We start from the raw sequence: 12,336 nt of genomic DNA on the forward strand, positions 1-12,336 counted from the left end.
ATCCCAACCTGTTGAATTCTCTGCTGTTGAAATATCTAAAACATGTAAGTGAATGGAGATTTTAATAGTCTCCCCTTTTAACCTAGGAGCACTTTTTTCAAACAACCAATGCATATTGTTCAGCTCACTCATTGAATTTATAAAGATTTGTTCATTCTCAAATTCCTTCAATAGTTTAATTTTCTTTGCACAATAATCCCCATCGAAAATATTTAATAATAAAACATTTGAATCTTTAAATTTTTCCAGATACCCCTTTTGTGTCATTGTGAAATGATATACTTCTCTCATTGATCTCATCTGACGAACTCCTGAATTGCATATCATTTTGAGATTGTAGTAAATTATTTTTCCATTGTTCAATTGATAACCATCAAAGTTTTCAGTCCATTCAAGCATATTTATTTTTTTCTTTACATCCTCAAACTTACGAGTTTTTAAATTGATTCGCTTATTTGTTTTATTTACCTTTGTTTTAGTTATTTTTTCAATAAGACTTATTTGATATTTTTCACATTCATTATGTTTTCCATTTTTATTCCAAGACTGAGATTTTCTCCACTCTTTAGTTTGAATAATACTTTGTTCGACCATTTATATATTGTGAAAAAGGCGGCGGTAGCCCTTAAAAACCCAAAGCCATATTATATTTAGTTAAAACTTGTATCCATATGGAACACAATCTATTCTATATACTCTATGATTAAATATTCACTCTATCATATGATATCAATATGGAACAGAATCTATTCCATTATCTAAAATAAATTTCTTATCATCAAAGGCTCCTACTGCCTTTTTATTTACTTCTTCACAATATATCTTATGTTTATAACTTCTTATTGTATTCATTTTCCGATATTCTTCTTTCTTATTCATCAAACAATTATAATAATTTATAAAAGTTATTGATTTATTTTTACATATTTCTTTATTCCCTTTAACCTTTTATCAATCTGATCCCCATACTTATAAGCATAAGCCTTTGCTCTCAATCCAATAAACTCACTCATTACTTTTCCACTCAACTCATCCTTAAACTTACCAATAACCTTTTCATTCTTTTTTGTAAATAACTCACTCTTCTTACTAAAATTACTTGTATCATATACTCCAATATTTTTCCTCATTTCTTTATAAACATCATCAGTTTTTATATCTTGAATAAAACTATCAGTGTCCATATACAACAATGAAACATTTTCACCATACTCTTTCTTTAAGTCATAATACAAATAATCATACATCAATATCTTTGATAAATCAAGAACTGCTGTTCCAATATAAATTGGTTTATCCATTACAATGCTTTCCTTTTCCATATGAATAGCAGAAAAGTTCTCTGAAAAAAACCTTTTCTCTCTCAAAACTTGATTTATTTATCAATCTAGAAGCTTCTTTCCAAGATGTTGTAAATCTAATGTTTTGCCTGTTTCTAACATTCTCCATTGTCTTTCCAAAGACAGCATTATTCATCAATTTATAGAATTTCCCTTCAAATTTTACTTTTGTATTTGTTCTCATATCTGTATTGAATTTAATATACTTTTTCATCCAAGGACTTTGTTTAAATTTTAAAACTCTCTGAATTTTAGCGACTCTCAATCCTTCTCCCAAAAATTGTTTCAAGCTTCTGTGATGCAAAACATAGCCCTCTTTATCATAGAATGTTGTTAATAACTTTTCTGTTGATTTACCTTTAATATTAAGACTTTTATGATAATCACTCAACCATTCTTTCTTTGGGGTTTCTTTCTCACATGCAAAAGGAAGGTCTTTATGCTTATTATGAAGATCATTCGGGTACCTCAAATCAACTTCAAAATAATAACCTTCTTCTTCCTCATTCAATTCCTCTTGAGAAGAAATAACAATATTCATCAAAACCTTTTCATAATCCTTTTCTTCCACCCACTCTAATTTACCAAAAGGCAGAGATTGAGACATTGCCCATCCATACAAATTATTAGCATCAAAATACATCAAAAATTACTATCTTTTTCACTCTCATAATTTGGAAGATATTTATTATTTGCTTTAGCATATCTTTTTGAACATACTTATGATATTCGACCTCTCTTAGACTTCTCAATCATCAAAAGCATATCTACATCACTGATTAAATCTATATCATGTTTTATCATTTTCAACATTGCACTCCAAGCTAAACCAGGAGCTGTGAAATAGTGGGCAGGATCTAATCCACAACAATTTTTATTATGACAGAGTGATCTAAAAGCTTCAAACACATCAGCAAACAATAAAACATCTGTTTTTAGATACAAATCATGATATTCTCCAAGGTTCTTTATCTTATATATTCTCCAAATTTCTTGTGCATGATTATATTCCTTATTAGTTATCTCTTCTTCATAAAGGTTATGATAGAAACTTTATTTTGAAGGAAGTTGTGTTTTATTTCTTTAAATCTCATAAATGAATCCATATCATCATAAGGATAAATTCCCTTACTTGTAAGAATTTTCTCTTTACTTTGAATTTCATTCCTTGTTTGAATTTCCTCTCGTGATAGAATTCCCCCTTTAATCAGAATTCCCCCTTTAATCAGAATTTCATCTTTAATCAGAATTTCCACTTTAGTTAGAATTTCATTCATTGTTCAAATTTTCTTTATAATTAGAATTTCATCTTCAGTTAGAATTTCTTCATTAATTTCCTCATGAATTAGAATTTCCTCTTTCCTTTTAATTCTCTCTTTAATCTGAATTTCCTCTTTAGTTAGAATTTCCTCTTTTGGAAAGAATGAATTAAGATTTGGAAAAGAGCCCGTGGAGCTTAGATTTGATGCGAGGTAGGCCAGTAGTGTTCCCATAAACTTGTAAGAATCTAGAAACCTAATACGAGTTAAAGGTTTTGTGAATATCATTTTTATAAATTAAATATACTTTTGACTTGTGTTTGTTATGGCAGAAATATTCCCTTGTGTTTTTGAAAGTTCATTTATAAATAGATGTGCATCATAGTTGGTGCTGTTGTGAAGAAAGACTGGAATAAAAGAAGGAAATTTATAATTAAGATTAGAATAGGAATGAGTGGGACCTCTATATTTACCAGTAAGATTACAATGATACCTTACTTTAAACTCCTTAATTTTCTCATCACAAATATGGCAGATATTGTTCTTTCTATATTCTAATTTTTCTTCTTCGGTTCATTTCATCGGTTAATTTGTTTCTTTCATTAATTTAGTTAGTCTTATACAATCCTTTTCTAATTGTTTTACAAACTCTTGTGAAGCTTTTTCCCCACTATAATGTTCAAGTTTTGATACTTTTCTCCAACAGATGATTTGATATAAGAACAGAAACCACAAGGAATATGTTTTTGATATATATTTGTATATGCTTATTTTGGATTAGGAGAAGCAGTATTTATCTTTTTAAGGATACATTCAAATCAGCGTATATCACAAATAGGTGCATGATAGATTTATTATAATCTTCAAAAGAAATCTTTTCACTACGTTAAGGCATTGTAATTACAGCTGATTTATGATTACTACAATATTATGAATGTTGTTCTCATCGTTCTTTTGTATGAAATGAATTAAGACCGCTTACAAGGATATATTTTGTTTGCTGTTCTGAATACCTGAGAAGAGATTAATCTTGATAAATTATTGATGTAGGTATAATGTGAATTCTTTCCAACACTAAAATATAAAAAATCAATGTATGTTTCTTCATTTCTCTCTGTCATCTTTAATACTTGAACTTTATTCTCTCAAGTTAATCCATATACAATAATAGAAAGATTTTTCTTTTTCTCAAATTTAGGAATATCTGTGAGTGGCATTGGGAATTTAAAATCTTTAATGTCCATGGTATTCTCATATTTCATATATTGTTTTGCTCTTTCTGAATTGCAATTTGGTGGATGTAAGTGAGCAAGAACAGACCAGAGAAAACATTTATTACCATTCTTAATATTAACAACTGCCTTCTTTAGTTTTATTTCTTTTGGTAATTCAATATAAGAAGAAGCTTGAAGAGGATCTGATTTTAAGACGTGTATATCTAAAAAGATTATTTTTGTGATAGCAAATCCACTACCTACTACAGTGTTATCAACATCTTGTTCTTGTCTCTGGAGATCATCGTAAACATCACATCTTACAAAATCTTGAAATGATGAGATAAAGTGTGGGTTTGTCCTCATATAAGGAGTTTGTTCTTCATCTTGTCTTTTCATATTCATTTTCACTCCCATATGAAACTTTAAAGTTTTCATTTCTTTTAATGTCTTTTTAATAACTTTTTCAACATCAGGTTTCACTATTTCAATTGATTCAGCTGTTCATGATGCACGGGTTCTCCAAATTGTAAAAGCCTTATTTTAATATGATTCTTAAAAGCTCCATCAGTGTTTTCAATATAATAGTCTCCCTTTACTTTAAACTCATTCTTCTTGTGTTTTTGTGATTGAAGGTGATTCTTATAACTACTCTTCAAAACATCCTTTGAGCAGATAACACGATGTTTTGTTTCCAACTCAAGAGGAGATATTTGATGAAATAGATTAAATGTGTGTTTGTTGGTTTGAAGGTATTTTTTATAATATTTATATTAGTGATTACAAACATCGCAGTACGTTGTATTCACCATATTTATATAATAAAACTTTTCTGAAACTAAAATTTTCTTGATGAAAATTTCGTTTAATTTATAGGTGAATCTGTGCTTAAAACCATTTTATTCTCCAACTTATTTCACTTAATAAATACAACTAGCGATACCCGTGCACATGCACGGGATAGCAGTACAACATAGCTGGTAGCAGACGACAGACCGTACAGGGTAATGACAAAAATACGCATTGTGCAAAATACAAGTGGTACTATGGAATGCCAAGACTTCCCAAACATTGTCGGCATGTCCGCTAAGTGCCACGGGAATTTCATAGGGATCGTGTGACGGCGAGCCGAGTTTTTAGTGTGCAAGCTTGGTATTATAATATAGATGTTTCAAGACACAAAAGACAAGTTTCACTCAATCTTTTCATTTGTTAAAGATACTGAGAAATATGTCAAGGATGTAAAATTGAATAAAGATAAATATAACAACTATTGGATAAAAACAATTATGGTAAATAATATGAGTTCTTCAATTTCCTTCAGTGGAAGGGCTTTTAGTATACCTGGAAGAACATCAATAAATGTATCTCTAACAAAAGTTTCTCCTCTCCTTCTGGCAACATATTCAAAACTAGAAAAAGCAATGAAACAAGAAAAAGTATCAAAAAATAAAAACCTTATGGATGAAGCTTTAGAAAGAAAAGATAAGACCATCTGTAATATGCAAAGAGAAATTTGTATTTTTTTCAACAACCCTAAAGATGTAAATCCTGATGAAAAAAAGGATGTTAATATATCAGGTGAAATGACATTTCGTTCAATTGTAGTTAAGGATCATTTTAAAATTACCTATTATATAAAAAAGTGTAGTAGTTGAATCTGTTCATGAAAAAAAGTACATAGATACAGATGGTAATGTTTTTTTTCTACTAATTAAATATGAGTCATAATTCAGCTGCAGATTTTGAAGATTATGAGAGTGATTATGATACCGAAAGTTTGCATTCAAACGATAGTTATGATACCGAGAGTTTGTGTTCAAACTAAAGTTATGAAAGTAGTTTTATAGATGATTCCGAAGATGAATTTCAGTTTAAGTAAAGTTTTACTTTATAAATATGCTAGATTTTGAGTCTCTTGAATTCCCTGATTCTCCATATGACAAATTTGAGAATTGTCCTGCATGTGAAAGACATGGATTAAACACAGTCAAAAGCCTATAAACAATGTATATTCTGTGATTATCGTCTCATTAATGATAATAAAAAATATAAAAAGGAAGTAATTATTTTATATTTACACCAAAAATGAATTACTTTCCAAGATTGATTAGAGAAATGAATGTAAAGTATGAGGGTGATAACACAGCTTTCCTTACAAGGGAAGAAACTGAACGTATTAGAGAAATGTTCAAAGGATTGTTGTTATATATCATTCACGATTGTCATTTTCAGGGAAATATCAACGCAAGATATTGTATAAATAAAATAATGGATTATCTTGAAATTAAACCTGAACTTAGGATAAAATATGGAATTTCTAAAAAAGCCAATAATAAATTAAATAAGCTGTTTTCCAAATATATAAATGAATGATTTTTTACCCATTTGGGAAAATAAGATAAAATTTAACAATCACAAAAATCTTCCAAATTCATTAAGATGTCTCATAGTTGGTTCAAGTGGATGTGGAAAAACCTGCTTACTTTTAAAAATGCTCCTCACTCCCAACTTTTTAGATTATGATAATTTAATAATTTTCAGAAAGTCTAGTTTTCAACCTGAGTATCAACAACTCTCACAAGGTTTTAATGCTGGTCTTCAAAAAGAAGATATAATCGGGTTATTTAAACTTCAAAACAATCTAAATGATTATAACATTGAAGATATAATACAACTATTTTGTGAAACACAAAGATATAAAAAGAAAACAAAACTGATAAGTTGTATTCTTAGTGATAAAACGGATGATATCCCGTCTCCCCAAGATTTGGATAAATCAAAAAAGAACCTCGTTATCTTTGATGATTGTGTTAATGAGAGAAAGCAAACGGTAATGGACAGCTACTACACAAGAGGGAGACATTCTTCTTGTAATTGTATTTATCTTAGTCAATCAGACTTTCAACTCCCTCGTCGTTCCATCAGAAACAATGCGAATACTTTTATTTTATTCAAGTTAAATTCAATAGATATAAATAAAATTTGGAGAGACAATTGTTCTACATTATGCAGTAAAAAAGAATTTGGGGATTCCATGAAGCACACGACTGAAAAATATAAATATATTGTTGTGAAACAAGATGAGATATTATGGGATATATATTTTATTTTATAAACAATTACATCTATAAATGACAGCTATTATTATAAAATTTGTGGGTAAAAATGCTTCTGGAAAAAACTTTCATAAATCAAGGTTCTTGTATAGTACAAATGAGAATATTGTAAATTTACTTAAAAAACACCTCGTGATACGCATTTTATCAACAACAATGAGAGCAATAAGACCTGGAGAAGTTGAAGGTAAAGATTAGTACTATATTTCAGGAGAGGAACATATGCGATTGAAGAATGAAGGTCAAATAGTTGAGGAGGTTTCTCTTGGTACAACAAAATATTCGCATTGTAAGAGTGAGTTAAAGAAACTAAAATCTGGTGGTTTTGGGATATTAGAAACTAATCCGGAAGGAATGAGACAAATTATTAAACATCAGAGCGGGGTTAAGATTTTATCATTAGGTTTTGATGTTGATGAAGAAACTCAGTGCAAACATATGAAAAGCAGAGATACAAGTATTAGTGAAGAAGAAATTACAACTTGTATTAATGTTAATAAAGCATTTGATGAAATATTTAAAGAAAAGGATTTATTTGAACACATCTACTTGGATGATGAAGAAAAGGAAAATTCCCCTGTTGATCTTTACAATTCATTAAATGATATTTTCCATTAAATAAATGGATGCGAAAGAAAGTGCAAGAAGATTTAAGGAACATCAAGAGTTGGTTTTAAAAGTTGTAAAACAACAGGAAGACATAAAGAAGAAATGCAGACAAAAACTAACGGGTGAAGAAGCATTTGAAAAAAAACAAGAGAAATTTTTTAAACCACTTTTAAAAACTTCCCAAGAAAAAATTATTGATGTTTCCACATTTCCACAATAGAATATACTCCTAAAAAACTTCAAATGTTAAAAGATTTCAGTCAAATGACGGAGGAAGAATTAGGGCATATAGGAACTTTTGATGATGAAGGATTATTTCAACAACTTAGAGATTAATCAACCCCCTGATTATATTGTGAATGCTCTTCAAAACAATGAATATTCAGCGGATTCAAAAACCAAAGCAGGACTCATTCCAACAGAACAACCAGCAATATTTTATCTTGCTCAAGAAAAGGTATTGATATTTACCGATGAATTAAGGTTCATGAGTTCTTCTCAACCCCCTGTTGCAAAGTGGAACTTGGATGCCTGCGCCAGTGCAAGTGTGTGAAGGCAGAGATGGCATGTCCAACATATTGCAAGTGTCACGGAGACTGTGAGCATCAATAACATGATTAAGCAATATTAAGCTTCATTTTGTGCCAAGAGGTAGATTGCTGTTTCTATATATAACTAACAATGGACTGCTAAAAAACCATTGCTGAATCTTGTTGCGATGCGATGACTTAGATCTATTATAACAAGATGAATGTGCACCATATTGATAGATGTTTCTCTTGAAAAACAAATCATAGTAAAGCCCATGCCTACATGTGATAGTAATAAAATCATTATAATTTGAAGAAGACCTGACTTCATTAAGGATACATTAGCTTTTCCAGTTATCCACTTACCAGTTGGGGAGATCCACCTCTCTAGAAATGGAGGTAAAAACTGTTATTTTTTGTCCAATTACTTTCTATTTACACATGATAATATTCCAAAACTTAAAGACGCATTGCGTAGATGAAAGTTACATGTCATAAGAACGTTTTGCCAACTGCAGAACTAATGTGCTTTATTATACGAAGGGAGAGTTTGCATTCCCCTTTTATTATGCAAATGAGATAGGCAACAATTTGGTTTAACGATGTAATTTGGTTTAAATATATGAGGCAATATGAGACTCAAAGCATGGAAAGAATATATCATGTCGCGTGGATGTTATTCAGCAAAAACGACCCTTTTTACCTCCTTTTCAGAGAGGTCGATCTCCCCAACTGCTTTAGCATGGCGGCCATCTTGGATTTCTGCACCATTTTTAAAATTGTTGCATTGTTGAAATATGCAAACATCAGTATAGAAACTAACTATGCAATATCACGGTTAAAGAGCATGAAAAATATGAAATTAGTACATTTGAATATTATAAACAAGTCAGAAAGAAGTTTTTTACTCAGTGGCGGCCATTTTGAATTTGGCGGCCATCTTGGAAATAAACTGAAATGGCCCCATATCGAGAAATGTTCAGCACATTAAAAGCTTCATCTGCACCAATTTTCATGCTTTTCACCCAAAATGCACAATTGGTCTGTTATGTGGCACCATTCTGCAGCACTACAATGGACTTTACTCTTCTCGAACGTTCATCAGATGGGTCTGAAAATGTTCTGGTGTCTATAGACGTGTTTATGTTCTCCATGGCCATTCCTAGCCATGATCAGACAGCACAAACCGGAGCTGCAGCTTTGTTGAAGCATTGGTTTTCTTACTTTGGTTGTCCAGGGCACTTGCATTCAGACCAGCATAGAAACTTTGAAGCTTCTATAATAGCAAACCGATGTGAGATATTTGGCATTGATAAGAGTTGCACCACCCTCTACCACCTGGATGGCAATGGTGGGTGTGAACACTGGAACCGAACAATGCACGAGATGCTTAGAAAGCTCCTGGCAGGGAAGAAACGACGATGGATGGATTACCTACCCTAGTTAACTCTAGCCTACAACAGCTCTGTACATTCATCCAATGAGTTTCCACCATTTTATTGAATGATGGACAGGGATGCTCGGCTACTGAAGGACATCATCTTGGGGTCTAGCCTGGACAGCCATCAAGCGGGAAGTGGGATCAGTGGGTTACAGATCATCATGACCGGTTAAAGATGGCATATGGTTTAGCCAACCAATGTTCACAAGGGGATGAGCTAGCCAGAAAAAGGATTCATGACCATGTTGCACCAGGTGCACTGATTAAGTCAAGTGACCAAGTTCTACTTGGCATAACAAGATCCAGGATAGATGGGAACCTGAACCGTTCTTGGTAATTGACCAGACAAACCCTGAGATTCTTGTATTCCAGATATGTCATGAGAGGGGTCATCGGCAAGTCAAGGTTGTCCATAGAAATTTAATAAAGCCTTGCACGTTCCCTATAAATGTCCCCAAAAGGAGTACGAATAGGAATGGTGACAACACAGATAACACCCTTGCTCAGCAAGAAGACACTGTACCTTCTCATGTACCTTCTTACTATGCACAGCGTGATGACGAAAGCCCTCCTCACATGGACTTAACCGCTAGTGACTATTTACCTGCAGTGGAAGATCAAGTTATGGATAAGGAAGACAACCCAGAGCAGCCGCAACCTCACCAGTTGACAGTACGACCGAGTCACTGAGATCTTCTTGCGTGATGCCAGGAATCCCACTACATAGGCTCCTTTAAGGTGTGGAAGTGGAGGTTCCCAGGGATAAGCCTCAGGCTCTGGTTATTTGATTACTCTACTTCTTGGTTTTCCTCATTTTGACTGTTCGCTGACATGGGGAAGTTGTGGCATTTACAAGCCATGAAGACTGGCATCTCCAGGCGTTTATAAGCATTGCGATGTGTCCAGCGATTCGGAGCTATTAAGACGAGGATTTCGATGATATGAATGAGGAAAGTGAAAAAAAAAATCATTTTCAGTCCTTTATCGTTGAGAAACCGTTGCAGGTTGTTCCACGTCGAGGCATTGTTGTGCATGCCGAACAAAATGGTGAAATCAGACCCCAGCAAGCTGACAAAGGGCTGCTTAAGGGCTAACCTTGAATGATACCTTATTAAAGAATAATTAGACAAGGCCGGTTAATTACCTTCAAAAGGGGTGTTAAAATTAACCCAAACACCCAATTTTCATTCAAGCATTCCCTTATAGTTCCCTAAGTATGCATGCAAAGTTTGGGGCAGCTCGGTTTCATGGTTTTGAGTTATGGAGGAGACAAACTGACTTACGGACTGACCCACACTGACATTTATTATTATAGACTAATAAATACCACCCGTCGCTTCACTGCTGGTGACAAAAAGCTTTGTAATTGGTCAGGACCTCAGGTGGGCTGAGGAAGGGCTTTGCACGACGGAGGATTCCCAGTCGGCGACTGGCTTTGGAGGCGAGGTTGGAAATGTGGCTTTCCCAGGAAAGGTCATGGCAGATAGTGAGACCCAGAAGCTTGAAAGAAAGGACTTCCTCCAGAGGATTGTTGAGAAAGTATATGGGGGGGGGGGGGTTTCCAAACGGTCCTTTCGATGAGACACAGGGAGAGTGTGAGATTTGTCCGGATTGAAAGACATGTTCCACATGTTGGACCAGTTTGTGATTTTATCCAGAGAGCAGAGAGTGAAGAAGCTGCGGTTTGCTGGGCTGAGGGATGACAGATGGTGGAGTCATCAGCAAAGAGACAAAGAGGATTTTCCAGAGAGTCAGAGAGATCATTGATGAAAATCAGAAAAAGAACAGGGACCAGAACACTGCCTTGAGGAACTCCAGCCTGGACAGGAAGAGGGGATGAAAGAACTCCATTTAGGGCCACACGTTGACTGCGACAGGAGAGGAAGTCTGCGAGCCATGAGTGGAGATGGCCTTGAATACCATGGGAAGAGAGTTTGCTGAGTAGGGCAGGGTGCCAGACTGTGTCAAATGCACGTGATATGTCCAGGGATACGGCTCTGATTTCCTGTCTGGCATTGAGGACCTCCATCCATTGTTGGGAGAGCAGACACAGCAAATCCAGGGTAGAGTGACCTGGTCTGAAAACAAAATTGATTATCGGAAATCAAGCCATTGGAGAAGAGGAAGCATTTAATGTGTGAAGCGATGATGGATTCCATAACCTTGCTGATGATTGGGAAAAAGGCTGATTGGTCTGCAGTTGCAGGGATCTGTTTTTGCACCTGTTTTATGCAGGGCAGTGATGTTTGCTGATTTCCAAGCAGATGCTACAAATGAGAGGGTGAATAGAACAGAGAGGGGGTGAGAAAGAGCAGGTTTTTAAGACACGTGGGCTGATGCAATCTGGACCGCTTTTAGAGTCTGAGTCGTGGTTTGAGAGCAAGCTCTCCACCTTGTCAGAAGAAAAGGACACAGAGTCCAGGGACAGTTGGGTGCGACTGGGAAAGGTGGGTTCAGAAAGCGATGAGTTTCGAACACAAGATTTTGATGCAAATACCAAGTTTAGGCATTCAGCCTTTTCACGTGAGGTATCTGCAGTGCGGCCATTTGAGGTAAGGGAGGGATGGAGGGGGAACAAACATCAGAAACAGATTAGATTAAACGCCACCAGGATTTTGAGGAGGGATAGAGATTTGAGAGTTCAGACTTGAGATTAGAAAGATGTTGTTTTCTGGCTCTCCTGAGGGTAGATACACACTTGTTCTGAGCTTTATGGAAGGAACTGAGATTACCCTCAGTTGGGTTTGCTTTCCATGAGGCAAAGACAAGTTGTTTCAGGACAACTGCCTCACCACAAGCTTCAGTAAACCAAGGGCGGGAGGAA

The sequence above is a fragment of the Eptatretus burgeri genome, chromosome 1 (assembly GCF_056783735.1).
Source record: "Eptatretus burgeri isolate ZD-2024b chromosome 1, Ebu_testis_v1, whole genome shotgun sequence".
NCBI lineage: Eukaryota > Metazoa > Chordata > Myxini > Myxiniformes > Myxinidae > Eptatretus > Eptatretus burgeri.